The following is a 15,618-nucleotide window of genomic DNA, read 5'->3' as shown; positions in this document are numbered from 1 at the left end:
CTCAGCCCCATCACCAATTACTGGACACGTACACACTCCATATAGGCAAATGTGACTCATATCCGTGTCAAGCAAAAATAGATTTACCTAAAGGATTTTATGGGGTAAGGCCCTGTAAAAATATATATTCTGCAGCTATTCCCTGACACATGGGGCACACTGCTCTGTGGGATTTCCATTTCCAAAATGTATTCATTGTTCCATGAAACAATGCCAGTGGCTCCATTTTAACAAGTTGGCTCGGAAAACCCAACAAAATTAAATAGAAATTTAAGTTCAAATTAGATGTAACCGTACTGCATATTTGATCAGCACCGTTTTGTTTGTCATCAAAGCTACGGAACACAAACCCAAAGACCTGGAACACAGACCCAAAGACCTACAACACACAGTGGCGAGCAAAAGAGTGTGCAAATAATAGCACAGCAAGATAAAACGTAACATTGAGTAAGGTTATCGGAACTTGGCAAAAGCGACGATGGGAGGGATGTCAACCATGAAGTAGTGTGAGGACAGAAGGAGGAAGATATATATAGTTCCTTGCAATACTATAGTCTTACAATAGGTAAGCTTCTTAAATCCCATGGCCCCTGTCTACTCTTCAGTATAAATGGGTACACCATGGTTAGTTGATCGTAAAGTTGCTTAGTGCTATGCTGCGCTACGAACCTGACGACCCGGGTTCAATTCCCGCTCACGGCCAACACCAGTGACGATTATATGCACCGGTCCTGGGCCTCCTCTAGGTCGACTCAAATGAGTACCTAGTGCGATGTGTAAACATCGCCACTGGGGAGAAAAAGGCGGTCGAGCGTGGTGCTGGCCACCTACCCCCTCGTATGCCGTGCCGGCCTCTTCATAGGTGTTCGCTAACAGCACTTGCCCCAACATTCTATTAAGGCTACACGGGGGGATCTTTGTGGGCACTCCCTGCTCACTCGAGACATCTGACCAGCGTGGAAGAGGCCCAAATATCCTCTAAAGGCGGGGCCAGGGAGAGCTCCCTCCAGTGGAGGCCGCTTCTTCCAGCAGTGGTGTCAGAGAGAAAAAAAGCTTTTGCAGGGCTGCGCCTTTATCTTCTTTATAATCCGGAGGGTGAGAGCAGACAGTCAATCTGGCGGAACGACTTCTTTACGTGTTGCTCGGAGAGCATTCGTGCCACATGTCCCGCGTCCCGTCGTGTTTGGGGAATGTGGCTTTGCCCCTCGCAGGACGTTAACGCATTAGCATTGCTGCCAGCGGGAATCAATGATGGAGAGAAACAACTCCTCGATGGCATTGCAACTAACTTATTGATTGTGTTGTGCTCCTGAAGTACACTCCAATAAATTAACTGTAAAATGCTTAATTACGCCAATGCCAGATGGTTGGAATACAAGATAAACTTTAATAGCACGATATAAATTCCTACATCACTGCTGCCTACCTGAGAGATGCCACGCGGCAAAGCGGAGTGCATAAAAATAATGAATTAACAAGTTAATAATGTGGAGTTTAATTGAATGCGCTGTTCAGTGCACTGCAAATTCCAACATGAATTGCCACAATAAATACAATACTTCATACCTTGTAAGAAATTAGCCCCGCATGAATAACAACACTCTGACTCGGTGAAAAACAGTGGCCCCATGAAGGATATAAAAATCAATGGATCTCTTAATTTTAAAGCGATGCCTTGTACAACTGCAGATACATATTCATCAACAAAAATGTTCGGTGTAGTGTAGGTTTTTAATGATTGGAAAAAACGAAAATAGAGTGTTATTATAGAACGGGATAATTCACAAACAGGAATAAGCGTAATTCAATTCTACTTCATTGGATACATCGTGAACGTTTAATCGCATATTTCTATACAATGAAATGAAAACAATGGCCATTTTTAGCTTCTGGCAATAACTGCAGCCAGAAAATGATGTAAATTTATTCATGTGGGCAAAGTTCTGTGTAAAGTTAATTTCTAAGAGTCATTGAAGTAGCTGTTATATACTATATTACATATAACATCAGTAGGGAACCATAACATATTTTCAATAGTTCAAAGAATTATACTACAATATTGGTCCTGAATATATTCTCAATACTTATCTTTAGATATTTCATTCGTTTTGGGGCTAAATGCCCTATCACATCCATATTACGAAATATACAATAACTTTGTAGATAATTATTATCGTCATCATCAGCCATAGTTTATCCACTGCTGGATGAAAGTCTCCCCACTCCGTCACAATCTCTTATGGCCCTGCGTTTCCAGTCCTGCACATAACTGCTCTCATCACTCTCACTTCTTTGTGGTCTTCTTGGGTGTGTTCTATCCATTGGCTGCCGTTCCATGACCAGTCTTGTCCATTGGCCATAATCCTTTCGAAACGCGTCTCCTGCCCGAACCCATTTACTTATCTTAACACATCAATATTGTCTCTGATAATTGCATTTGTTCCCTGACCAAAGTGTTCATATTTCTGTCTCTTGGTGTGATCATTCGTGTATTTGCCACTTCTTCATGCAATTTTAAACCTTGTCAGCGTTCAACGTTTTTGATCCAAACAGTATATAGGTGGCAATATGGACAGATTGAAAACTTGCTGCTTCAGACGCCACGGCATGCTGTGACTCATTATCGCGCTCGCTTAAAAATAAAATACTTCCTCCTGCTCTTTTTCATCTCTTTTTTTATTTCATAATTTTGATTCCAATCATCTTTCAATAATTTACAACTGCGATTTCCATTTGCGCCTTTACAAATTTTTTTTTTTACATTTGATTGGCATCGTAAAAATAGTATTCGTAGACATATTAGTAGTACGATGACCTGCCGGGTTGCTGCTGTGTTGTGATGGTGATCACACTGCACTTATCATACAGACGTCGCCGGCTCGATCTCCCGGCACGGCAGTAGAAACAATGGGTACGTTTCTTAAACCCCCCCCCCACCCCCTCTCACGTCTGGCCAGCGAGAATAGTAGGCCAAAGGATGAGTCGAGGACTCTTTAGAACATCCTCTAGTGGAGGCCGCCCCACCAGCAGTTGTGTGAGTAAACAATTGTGGGCCACAATTTCCTGGTTCTTTCGGTAAAGTCACGTAGAAGGGAAGTAATACAATAATAAAAATAAAACATAATAAAATAATTCTCACGACGTTTCGGCCACAGACAGCGTCTGAGACAGACCTGGTCTTCACCTGAGGACGGCTGCTTGCGTTGTGGCCGAAACGTCGTGAGAATTATTTTATTATGTTTTATTTTTATTATTTTATTACTTCCCTTCTACGTGACTTTACCGAAAGAACCAGGAAGATGAATCCATGCAGTCACGAAAGCTTTAAATCGAAAAATGTGGGCCACAACTTTACTTTATTACCCGAGTACAATGTATATCTGTGTAGCTCATCGGATTATTCTAGGTTAAATACATATTCTGATGAACACACGTTGCGTATTGCGACCGTGTCTTTGCCTCATAGTCATGCTGCTTGCACAACATCTGGAGCATTGTTAACAGATAGTCACGTGTCAAACATTGCATGGAAATTGCCAGTGCAGCTATTCTCACCTAGTCTGGAAAATTACTCGATTATTGGCTTCGCGTTGAAATGTATGCTGTACAATACATTGTTTGTGCTTTACGTTGGATGCATTCAAGAGGAGCGTGTGGAATATTAACCATCTGGCTACCAACGTGTTGTGTTCTCCCAACTTAAGAGGGATTATAATCTTTTATAACGTCTCAGGATTCGTGATCAGCGTATTCAATGTCACCGCTGATTTTAACTGGTGCACATCAATATTTAGATTTTTTTTTAAAGCGATATTTAGAACTCACAATACACATCCATATGAGCCGTATACACCATGTTGACAGTGATGTTCAACCACCATACGGGGCAAAATAAAATGTTTACAAATAAGTCACGTGAAGGGAATTTGGAAAAGGCAGGAGATCCGATTGAGCTGTAGTGAGATTTTAGCCAGAAGGCTAGGGTTAACCCCCCTGATCTATTGAAGCAGCTCACATGATCTGTGATGTTCATACTCTCTATTGGGTGCACATATCCTCGCTTCGCATTGCGTATCGTCTGTAAGATGGTTCCTTCTGGAGCGTGGCACCCACCGCTTCAGTAATGCAAACACCAAACAATGAAAAGCAAAGTACAGAGGCCATACTGGGCAAATGGAGGAACGTGAAACCTGTGAGCGGGCAGCACACACACTCGCAAGACTAACTCCACTTTACACCAACTCAACGCATCCATCAATAACAATGCCCCCAAAAAGGAAAACAATTATAGAATAGGTGACGTTTTAGGCAATGCCCTTCTACTTAGCATGATGGCGAAACGTTATTTTTAATTTGAGGGCAGTGTTATTGACGGATGTGTAGAGTGTTGGTTATATGTGCTGCTCCCTGTGCAGGATAATACCAGCTATTTTACACATATAAAAGCGAATTATCTAACCAGCTCGTTAGCTCCAGCCTTACCCCTAACTCTCGCCCCATGTCTGGGGCTTAACACTGCCCTGTTTTGACTTTGTGTTTGCTTTTTAATTTATGTCAACGGAACAGTGCTGGGAAATTGGTTACATCGGAGCAGATGCAAGAATGTGCAGCATATTAAGCATCGCATGCCGTTCAACCACAGCAGCTTAACACAGCATTAACACGACAGCTGGCCTGCATAGTATAATGCACGCTTTAATGGATTAAAATCGATTATCGTATGCAAGATACATTCGTTAAATTAAGCATGTAGGTATACTTTTGTAGGGTACAGGCCTAACCTCGCCGAACGCGGTGGTTACATCCCTAGAAGATGCCGCGTTGGGCAAAACCGCGTTCGAGGAATAATAGACCTTAAGTAAAAAGCAGGGTTGCGGTCCTGGTTCCGAAATGATCACCCCCTCCCTCTTTCTTTAACTAATGTTATTGTACTAAAAAATGTAGATTCGCTGTCCATTTCTGCTTTGTGTGTGTGTACACACTTAGTTTTCAATTTCACCGCAACACAAAACCCCCGTCTCTACTTCTATCCCACACCGCGGTTCTCAGGGCCAGCACTCTCCCCTGACACTGAATTCTCAGCCTGACTATCGTTCCTAACACAGTCACTTGAACGTTAATAATTCGACATCTAGACGTCCGTATGACTAACGTCCTCATTCGTCAATGTGTGAACATTTGCGTTCTTGCTGTTGTCGTTGTCTTGAGAGCGTGTTGACGATTCGCCATCTAGGTGTAGTGGCATAGAATAGTAATGTAGCAGCATAGCGCTGGCTGCTGGCAGGGAAGGGGATCTGCGGCTTACGGCAGCCCTGACATCAGCAGGCCACGTGATACACCAGAGGATCTCGCGGAAAGGTCACAGAAAGGTCACAGAAGGGGCACACCAGGAACCCGCTGGTAGGTTCTAGAAAGGGGGCGTGGCCAGGGGCGGTGCCAGGCCACGTGACAGTATAAGAGGGGCCCCTGGAGGGGACCTCGGGGCTGTTGATTGTAAGTGGGATCCCGCCGTGCTGCTCAAGTCCATCGTCACCATTCTTCTCTTAGTCGCCGCAGGCGTCGTCGCTTGATATTGCGCTGTTATATGGTTGTTGGCGGTATCGGTCAGCACCATCGGTGTTAGACGGCTAGTGTGGTGTCTCGGCGAGGGTGTGTGTAGCCTATGTAGGGTGTGTGAAGGGGGATTGTGAGTATAATAAAAGTGGCTCCAAGAATTACTGCCTCCGAGTTGAACCACTACATAGGTATCCGTCTGACGTCTGCAACGAGTGGACGGCTAGATGTGTTCGCCAATGTGTAAACACTTGTGTTGTGCGCGTTGAGTGTTACATTATCACGCAAAAACATGCACAAGATACACATGGTAAATAAACAGCTCTCACAGTCGATTCATTCACACATCCCAACAGATGCACCACTCTAGGAGTCTTACTTTTTGACGCAGAGATGAGATTAGCCGCATTAAACCGCGTGGAGTCGAAACATCACCCCCATGTTCCAGAAAACAGACCTCATTAGGTAAACCGTGTATAGCCGAAACACGCGTTCAATGAAGCCGCATCGGGCAAGGCTTTCCTGTATATGTAAACCATATAAAACATATTTCTTATTACTTCTAGGACAATCGAGCGAACAAATTATAGATAAGAAACAAAAATGAGACGCGTTACAAACCAGATAATTACACGAAAAAGTTTAAAACCACAAAAAGCAATGTGGTTTAAATTGAACCACGACCCTGGATCGTGTCCGTGTATTGAACTGCTGTAGAGGTGAATCATCACGTGTCAGACAGCCATCGTTCTTCTTAGGTTCCGCGTTGCACAGCAATATAGGATGTCTGGACATTTGGCTGCAGGATATTAAAAATTGTAATCTCTGATGATGAAAGTGCAATTCTTAGTGGCATGACGGTGACTCCATGCTAAGCTGATCACCAGTCTGACACTTCTAATATTACACCACCTTAGTGGGGCATTTTAAGGTAGGTAAAAGTAAGCATTACTTGTCAAGTACTGCACTTCAATTTTCCTAGCTAATTAGCCGAGATAGTAAGGTTATTATGCAGGCCGTCACAGTATAATTGCCTTTAATGCCATGCTTGCCTAATATTTCATTTATATATGCCACCAGTGGAGGCAGTGGTACATGCTGGGGCCTCAATATCCCCAAGATTGCCTCTGGATACCAGTCCTGTAATTATGCCATCTCACATTGTTTTTAACGTTATCTGTATTGTCCCATTAGGTCAACTCTGCAGTCAAATGTTCCAGATATATATATATATTTTACACAGCCTAGTATTACTATGGCAACATAAATTTCTGCCCAATGAGGTGCACTGCGTTTGAAAATTGAATCAACGCTCTGGATAAATTATCTTGATGATGCCCTCAGAATAACATCAATTTTTCATGACATATGACCACCACCGCCGGTGCACTGAATGCGTCGCAAAACTTAATCTTGCATTTCATGAGAAGACATCGGGCTAATGTTAAATGCTTAACCTGACGAGGTTGGCATTTGCACCATCATACACCCGTACTTAAAGCAATTATTGCATCAAGTTCGATGTGATTGAGAAGCACAGCAATTTAATTGTTAATTAATATCATAATTACCTTCATTTCTGCAGAGAAACCTCTCCGCTTGGTGCCTTACGAATTGAATTACTCGTAATGTAATGTTGCCTAAACTGCACACTGTGTACCAAATTACTGCCCTGGGTCTAATGCTCCCTTTCCATCGATTAGGTGTACACTGGCCCTTTAACAAATCTGAGCCTGTTTCAATCATTACAGCTCGGACAGAGGTGGTTCTGGGGGCCTTCGACGAATACAAATTAGACGCCGACGCCACCTGCAAGGCTAGTCCGACCACCACACCAGCAAGTGCATATCTCCTGATCGATGCAATAACGAGGTTACATCACAGGCACGACAGACTGTCAAAGTATTGATCAGAGTGACTGACAGATAACAGACATACGCATTCCGTGCATGGTGGCCTCTTGGATTCCGAAGGTTACTCCCTTTCATAGAAATCTCCGACCGTGGCCACATTGATTTTGTCAATGTTTCCGAAGGCACGATCACCCTTTTTTTAAGGGCCCATTCATTATTTAGTAGTTAATATTTCATTTATTAAAAAAAAACAAAAATCTTTGTCTATATGCTACGAGTGCTTTCGCATTCTAGCAGATTAATATTTCATGGCATGCTGGAATATTAACCTACAATACACTGGTGCGTGAAAAACCCCACATGCTGGAAACTGCCAGAGCGTGGAAGCAAATAAAGGTTATGAAGTAGTGTCTGTCGACAAATATTTCACACAAGATAAAGGGACTAAGTGTAACTTAGAGAGGGTTTTAGTTGAAAGCTGCTGAGTAATGGCTCTAGCACTCAAGAGCATTGTGAATAAGGAAAGTTTGGAATCCAAATCTTTTTGTATGCAGTAGCATCTTATTACACCCATACATCTTGCTGATTTCAGGCCCAAAGTGTCCCATCAGTGAGTGTTCCATTTTGCTGCTTGTATTTCCACGCATCTGTAAACCCTGTTGGGTGCAGATAAACATACACCATGGACACCATACATACCATGCATACATGTGGTTACGGTGGTGTGCACGTGTGGGGAGCGGTATTGTGGCAGTTATCGCGCTGTGCTACGAACCAGGCTATTATCTGAACTGGTCCTGGGCCTCCCCGACATCAATTCAGCCTCAAATGAGTGCCTTGTGCAATATGTAAACATCGCTACTAAGGAGACAAAGGCGGCCGGGAGTGATTGCTGGCCACTCACCCCCTTTGTGTGCCGTGCCGGCCTTCATAGGTGCTCGCTAACAGCATTTGCTCCAACAGCCTCTTAAGGCTAAACGGTGGGCTCTTTGTGCACAGATACATGCGCAGTATGTAATAACAATTTTCATACACACATCTAATATGCACGAGTGCGAAGTGCAAATCCATTCCCATTTTTCACTGCTGAAATAAACGATCATTAATTTCCGGGTGAAGAGACACAAATAGAATTTATATCCAAGAGGAACAATGCTCACAAAACAATCAATTGTCTTACACGCCCAACGCCTAATGTTGGTGCTGATATTACAAGTGTATTGCAAAAAAATATATCTTTGTAAAACACAAGCGTACAGGATAAAGCATTTAAATTACAAGAGCCTGATTTTTATTCTTTATTGTGTGTGTGTGTGACCAGCAATACTGTCAGCATAATTTCAGAAAACTACATTTAATTTGGCAGCAATAGCCAACTCAATGCCCCAATACCCTGGTGGCAGCATGCCATTTCGAAATCAGTGCCCCCTGCCCAATCTGTGTCAAGGAGCCAAATCCCAAACATAAATCTCAACTACAGCAGCACTGCTGATCCAATGCACTCACAAGAGCTCAACTATATTTGAGCACTGCCTTGGGAAACGATATGGAATGTTAATACAGTTTTTTTTTGTTTTGTCTATTGATGCAACGTCGAGCTGGTCCACAGCCCACAAACCCGTGGTGCCAGACAATTACAATAGTCCGCAATTCCCCATGGCCACAATAAACATTGCGTGTACTTTCATGCCAATGTCCGAGTCACTTGCTTAACAATTGCAAAGCCTCTGATGCAACATGCATAAGTACTTGTCCTGTCAATCCGAACGTTAATGAAAACAATGAGTGAAGATGTTTTTTTTTTAAATCAGGCTCCCATTTCAATAATGAAAACTGTGAGACATGAAGACAATGTTTAAACAATGATATTCATAAATATGCAAATCACTTTTTGGATGGTTAATACACTTCTATATTTCATACATCACTATTATTCACTTACTCTTTGGTTCTTTCGGTAAAGTCACGTATAAATCTTTATACAAAGAGTAATTCTTGCAGTCACGAAAGCTTCAAATTTATTATTCACTTGTTTATCTAGGAAATCCTCACCGAGTTCCATTCCTTCTTTTCAGGAAGGTCCTGCCAATTTTTGCGATGTGTATTTCTAAATAATTAATTTGCAGGTAATATTTCGGCATTGGGAGTTTTGGCCAATGCCAGTTACATTGCATTTTTTTCCGGAGTCAAGTGGAGTTTAGAGATTACATTGTCACATCACAAATCATGCTCTTGTCTTTACGTGATTTAAGCTCAATTTGGTTAAAACATTGAGCAAGATATGAAATGGTGGCTGTTTACCGATGTGAGTGGCTGTGTGGATGTGTGTGCACACAAGTATAAATGTAATTTGGTATCTGTCAATGCAAGTACGTACCCTGTAGCTCATGCCAGAACACTGGAAATGAGCTAAGAATTGTGCCTATGCACTACACGCACCATATCCCAAAATTACAATAGAAAAAGGAAGATCGTATCTGAGAAGTTGCATTTCTCAACCGCAATCATGTTCCCCCATGGTGCAAAAGCCAATATATTGTGTGCTAGGGTTCTGATACATCAAATATATCCTACCATTATGCCAGTAAAGTCGACAGCAGGCACTTTCGTGATGGAATTGAATATATGACAAAAAGCACTGCTTGTAAAAAAAACACAAAATCCTGAGATAGCTAGTGATATTATAAGTCTAAACCCTCAAAACCTAGCTGGCACAACAAAGCATGGATTACATTTATGCTCATATTTTTATTCAAATAGCTCTCTTTGCCCGCTGTCCTGCTGGCTTTCCGTTTGTACTCATTGTAATGTTATATCTAACGATGCATAATTGGCAGGCAGATTACAATTAAAAAATAATTAGGCAAAGGTTGTTTGAGGTATCGTTTTTTTGGAATTCCTTAACTTGTTGTGTCCCTTGATCTGTGGAGCATTTATGTTGCTATCTTTATTGAACATCTGGAGACCCTTACACGACATGTTGTTGACTTTATTGTTGTGTCACAAATCATTTTCTTGTCTAAATGTGATCGTACCTTGCTGTGAGCGTGGGCGCAAAGCTGCGCTAGGCCGACTAAATTCCTTCCGTTGTCATATATTAACAGAAATTATGTGATTTTATCATTTGGTATACAATGGCATGCCCATTAAATTTTGGTCAATATCAACAGTGCTTTTTTTTCCTTCCGCATTGCGTCGGGTCTGCAGGGATGTATATTGAATAGCTGTTTAGTTATTCCCAAATGTGTCTTGGCCTCCATCTGTTGGAATAAAAGTGCCAAGGCAATGCTTTAGAATTAACAGAATCTGCCTCATGAAGTCAGTGAAAAATATATATCAAAGTCTATTTAATTTAATGACAAAACTGTAGTTAAATGGTATGGACTTCCATTTTCAACCAATAAAACGTGATAGAGCACCATTAAAAGTGAATTTTACTATGTGTTTTCATTTATTCAAAACCATGAAAATTATTCACTAGATTGCCTATGTCATTAAACATCCGCGAAAATGGGAAACAATATATCTGCAATAACATTTGTTAAAGAAAAAGCATAGCTAATAATTTTAATCTTCAAAAATAAATGGTGTGAGTCTTCTTGCATAACGTGACGAGATTATTTTGGCAATCCATTTATAATTGTGAATATCTATACATCTTAAAGCGACGACGCGCAACAGAAACATCCTGGATAAACCAGCAAATCTTCCAGAAAAAAACACCGTATTACAACGCTGTGTGCAAAAATCCCAGTGTGATGCAAGTCAAACAATAACAACCATAAGACAATTTTGATTAAAGTTATCAGGCCAACTCCGCACTTCCGCAAGAAACATGGCTTAACCATATGTTTTCGAAATCACCAAAATAAAGCTATAAAATACAATGCAACAACCGTAATCATAGGAACTTTGATTAAAATTTTACAATAAACGATATACAATCACATGTACGACCAAACTTGCAGCCATATCTGGCAGCATGACACTCCCAGTGTATGATGTGTGAGTGAGTCAGTGGTAGTGTGAGTGAGTGTATGATGTGTGAGTGAGTTAGTGTATGATGTGTGAGTGTATGATGAGTGAATCAGTGTATGATGAGTGAATGGGTCAGTGGTTGTGTGAGTGAGTGTATGATGTGAGTCAGTGGTTGTGTGAGTGAGTGTATGATGTGTGAGTGAGTCAGCGTATTATGAGTGAGTGTATGATGAGTGAATTAATGTATGATGAGTGAATGGGTCAGTGGTTATGTGAGTGTATGATGTGTGAGTGAGTCAGTGTATGATGTGAGTGAGTCAGCATATGATGAGTGTATGATGTGTGAGTGAGTTAGCGTATGATGAGTGAGTGTATGATGAATCAGTGTATGATGAGTGAATGGGTCAGTGGTTGTGTGAGTGTATGATGTGTGAGTGAGTCAGTGTATGATGTGTGAGTGAGTCAGCGTATGATGAGTGAGTGTATGATGAGTGAATCCGTGTATGATGAGTGAATGGGTCAGTGGTTGTGTGAGTGTATGATGTGTGAGTGAGTCAGCGTATGATGAGTGAGTGTATGATGAGTGAATCAGTGTATGATGAGTGAATGGGTCAGTGGTTGTGTGAGTGTATGATGTGTGAGTGAGTCAGTATATGATGTGTGAGTGAATCAGCGTATGATGAGTGAGTGTATCACGGCATCCTCCACGCCATCGCGGCCTCCTCCACGCTATTGCGGCTTCCTCCCCGCCATCGCACATGCACATTCACCAGCACTAAAAATACCATACATAAGCCAGATAATGAAACACATCCAACTATAAGTGAACTAGCCATGATGGCACTTTATTAATGTAGCCTGTAGTTGTGAATGATTAAATCAATAATTTAAAGTATGTCAAATACAACATAATCCCATGGTGCCAGGTGAGAGCACATTAAAAAAGCTCGTCTTTTTTACGAGATTGGGAAATATATGCAATATAGTTATATGATTTGAAAAAGGCAAGGTAATAAACTGCTAAAATAATTTCATGAGTTTGTAAAATTCCGTACATAAAGTACAAAATACATATTATACAGCATTGCCTCAATTCGCTGCTGGATAAAGGTATCCCCTATGTCATGTCGGTCACAGAGGTTTGTGTGAACATACTTCACCACGCTGGTCAGTGTGAGTTGGTAAAGGAGGGACCTAGAACCGGCTCAGACCATCACCTCGCCACTGATTCTTAGCTCTGAAGTTGCCGAGTTCATAGCATGAGCCATTGAACCACGACGTAACCCCCGCACAATACATTACGTAAAGTTTTGTGTATCAGCCTTGAACGGAAAAGTGTAAGAAGATTAAATATCAGAGTGGATGGAAAACAGATAAAACTGGCGGTAGAGTTCAGGTTTGTGGGTAGTAATTTCACAGAATATGACAGTTGTTCTAAGGAGATTAGAACTCGAATTGTCATGGGCATAGCGGCATCCACCAAGTACAAAGTGCTGCTGATAAGATGGATGAGTACAGCATGACAGAAGAGACTCACAAAGAGCCTAGTACGGAGTGTGGTGTTATATTCAACACAGACGTGGACATTTATAAAGTAAGACATCGTGTATTATACTTCCCTTGACCAAAAAAAGGTTATGTCGCAGCCTCTACTCCAGCCAGTCACTCACACGAGTCCATGGCTCCGGTGTGGAGCAACCAGGTGTGACGGGGCCAGGAGTGCGACATCCAGGTATGACGCAGTCAGGAGTAATGAGGCCAGGTAGCTTGACACTTCTCCCCGACACTTAGTCCCCACTGCGCACCTTGACTTTACACACAGCTGTAGGGTGGCATGCGGCCAAACCTCTCACTGATCAAATGTTTGATGTTTCTTTGACCGGGCACTCAACACTGCTATTGTGTTGAAGGAAGACAACAGAAAGATGGATTTTTATTTGGATGTATGTGTCGCATAAAATGAAGCAAATTAGCTGGACATAAAAAAAATAGCAAAAGGCTTGAGCAGGTTCACAAAGAGAGACATTTAATTCTAATTAATAAAATGCAAAATAAATTTGGATTGGACGTATTGCCACGGTGAAGACTTGATGAAGGAAGCTTTAGAAGGGTTGAAAAATGAATGTTGCTCGGCAACTTTAATATTTAATGACTAATTGATGAGTAACGTGTAAGATGGGATAGGATGGAGGAAACTTGATATAAGAACCTGCCCTTCGGCAGATAGTTAAATAAAAATACGTTTGCCATTAGCATTTGTTTGAACAGGGCAGCCTTTGTCCAGTTTCAACTTCACGCTTCATCAGCATGCCTTTTAAACTAATGCCAATGGAAACTTTAATGTTCTTACGGGAAATGTTTTATCTAATTTCAGTGTCATCAGTGATTAGAAGTTAATACCACTGGGTGCCTTTAGGTTACTGGTAGGAGACATCAGAAAGCGTTTCAAATTAAAGTCTTATCAGAAAAGTGCAGCCTCACGAACCAATGCTGGTGGTTATAGCCTAAAATTAATATTCCAAATTTATCCTAAAAAACTCTTTGCTATGCCATGCTTGACACTATATGAAACTATTTTAATAGAGAAATAAGGTGCATTATTGTATCACTATTAAGCAGGAGGATATGACCAGCTATGAGATACAGATCAGCATCATGGACAATGACAAAGAAAAGGGTAAAACTGAAAGTAAACAAAGAGATTCATGCTTAAAATTACTTCAAGTCAGAAGGAGTAACACATAGATCAGAGAAGAAAGGTAAGTTAGAGGCTTCACTGACAAAACTTGGTCCAAAACTCAATGGAGAGGTATATGGTAATGCAATTGGAAACATCTTTTATAGGAGTGTTGGCCATTGTCACATTTTGCTTTAGCGTGTTTGTTGTGACATTTCATCTTAGCAAAGTTCATCACTTAAAAATGGACTAGTGGGACTCGAGTGGAGACCCTTCCGTCAGCAGTAGGGGTGCACAAGTAATTGCAGGGTCACACCTTTACCCTTTCTTTGCAGCCCCAAGAGTTATTTCTTTTACTCATCACGCCATACCTGTCAATCCCTTTTCAGTGCCTACCTTATTACAGACCATTTCAGACCGTATTGGTCACCCCGTGCCCTTATAAATCTCAACGTTCATCCTACAAAATCCCATCACAAGGGAAAAACACAAATAGACAATAAAAAATGCCAGTTTTGAAACGGCTGTACGTCATATGGACTCGAAAACTCAATTTCCCTGTGCAAGAATACGGGTACACCGTATGGGTTGACAGCTATGTCGTCCTATACTACCCAATTATATTCTATCGTATGACAGTTCAATAGCGAAATGCCAAAGTCGAAGTCTGCTCGCCATGGGAGGGCTTTACGAAAGAGTTTGTGTCGTTTTGCAAATTCTTTCGTTAACTATACACTTTTTTTCTAATTTTCTTGCTGTGGTTTTCACACCTGATGATGATTGCTTGTGTTGCAATCGAAACTTCGTGAGAATTTTGTTTTATATTTTTATTATTTAATTGTTTCCCTTCTACGTGACTTTACCGAAAGAACCAAGAATACACAGCCTGCGACTTTTAAATTTTCCATTCATGAAGGAGATGTTGTGCATCGGCCGGTTGACGTTCTCATGCGGTTGATGACAGCAGCGGTGTCTTCGATGTTAAAGCGAAATAAACATGGACTTGTTACCCACATTAATGGGGCTTGGGCATCGAACAATGCTCAACGCATTTGTCAATAACACTGCCATTAAATAAAAAATAGGCGACTTTCGAACAATCCTTTCTCAGTACATCGCGGTGTCGAAGTCAGGCAATGCTTGGGCGCTGTGGTTGAGATTAACGAGTGGCAGTGATGTTATTAAAACACCAAACTCGTGGTCGAGGAAGGAGCTAGATCTTGTGGATCGCTGCGAAAGCCTGGACAAGAGATCATTCGCTGACGATGTTTTAAGAAAGTTTCCAGAGACGCTCTCCCCGACACCAGAGTGACGAGTGGTAACTACGAACCCTCGCAACGCAGCAGTGGATCGAGCGTGGCTGCTTGCCACAGATTGCCCCTACCGTAGTGAAAGACTGCTAGCGATAGACAGATTTTTATTGGGTTCGGTGGGGTGAGAGGAGAAGGGTAAATCCTCACGTGCAGCAGTGGACAGAGCACGCCCGCTGGCGAAGTTGACGTCGGATTGATGGCTGGGCCCCAACAGATCGCCGTTTGGAATTGGTAGCGCGCTCAG

The 15,618-nt window shown here is 41.8% G+C and overlaps 1 long non-coding RNA gene across 2 annotated transcripts; it reads right to left on the bottom strand.

Moving 5' to 3' along the window:
* Nucleotides 1–3,294: 3,294 nt before the first annotated feature.
* LOC133352613 (uncharacterized) lies at nt 3,295–15,595 on the bottom strand. Of its 2 annotated transcripts, XR_009756280.1 has the most exons (4): nt 15,522–15,577; nt 13,055–13,206; nt 10,442–10,666; nt 3,295–8,062 (listed from the first exon to the last, which is right to left on the bottom strand). It is a non-coding gene; the product is annotated as an uncharacterized LOC133352613 (long non-coding RNA). The 2 variants fall into 2 exon arrangements; XR_009756281.1 differs by lacking the exon at nt 13,055–13,206 and having other exon boundaries at nt 15,522–15,595.
* Nucleotides 15,596–15,618: the final 23 nt, after the last annotated feature.

Source organism: Lethenteron reissneri, chromosome 41, assembly GCF_015708825.2.
Source record: "Lethenteron reissneri isolate LAM-NWPU_2019-01 chromosome 41, ASM1570882v1, whole genome shotgun sequence".
In the NCBI taxonomy this organism is placed as follows: domain Eukaryota; kingdom Metazoa; phylum Chordata; class Hyperoartia; order Petromyzontiformes; family Petromyzontidae; genus Lethenteron; species Lethenteron reissneri.
Note: the sequence above shows the minus strand (reverse complement) of the source record. Positions and strands in the feature narration are given on the sequence as shown.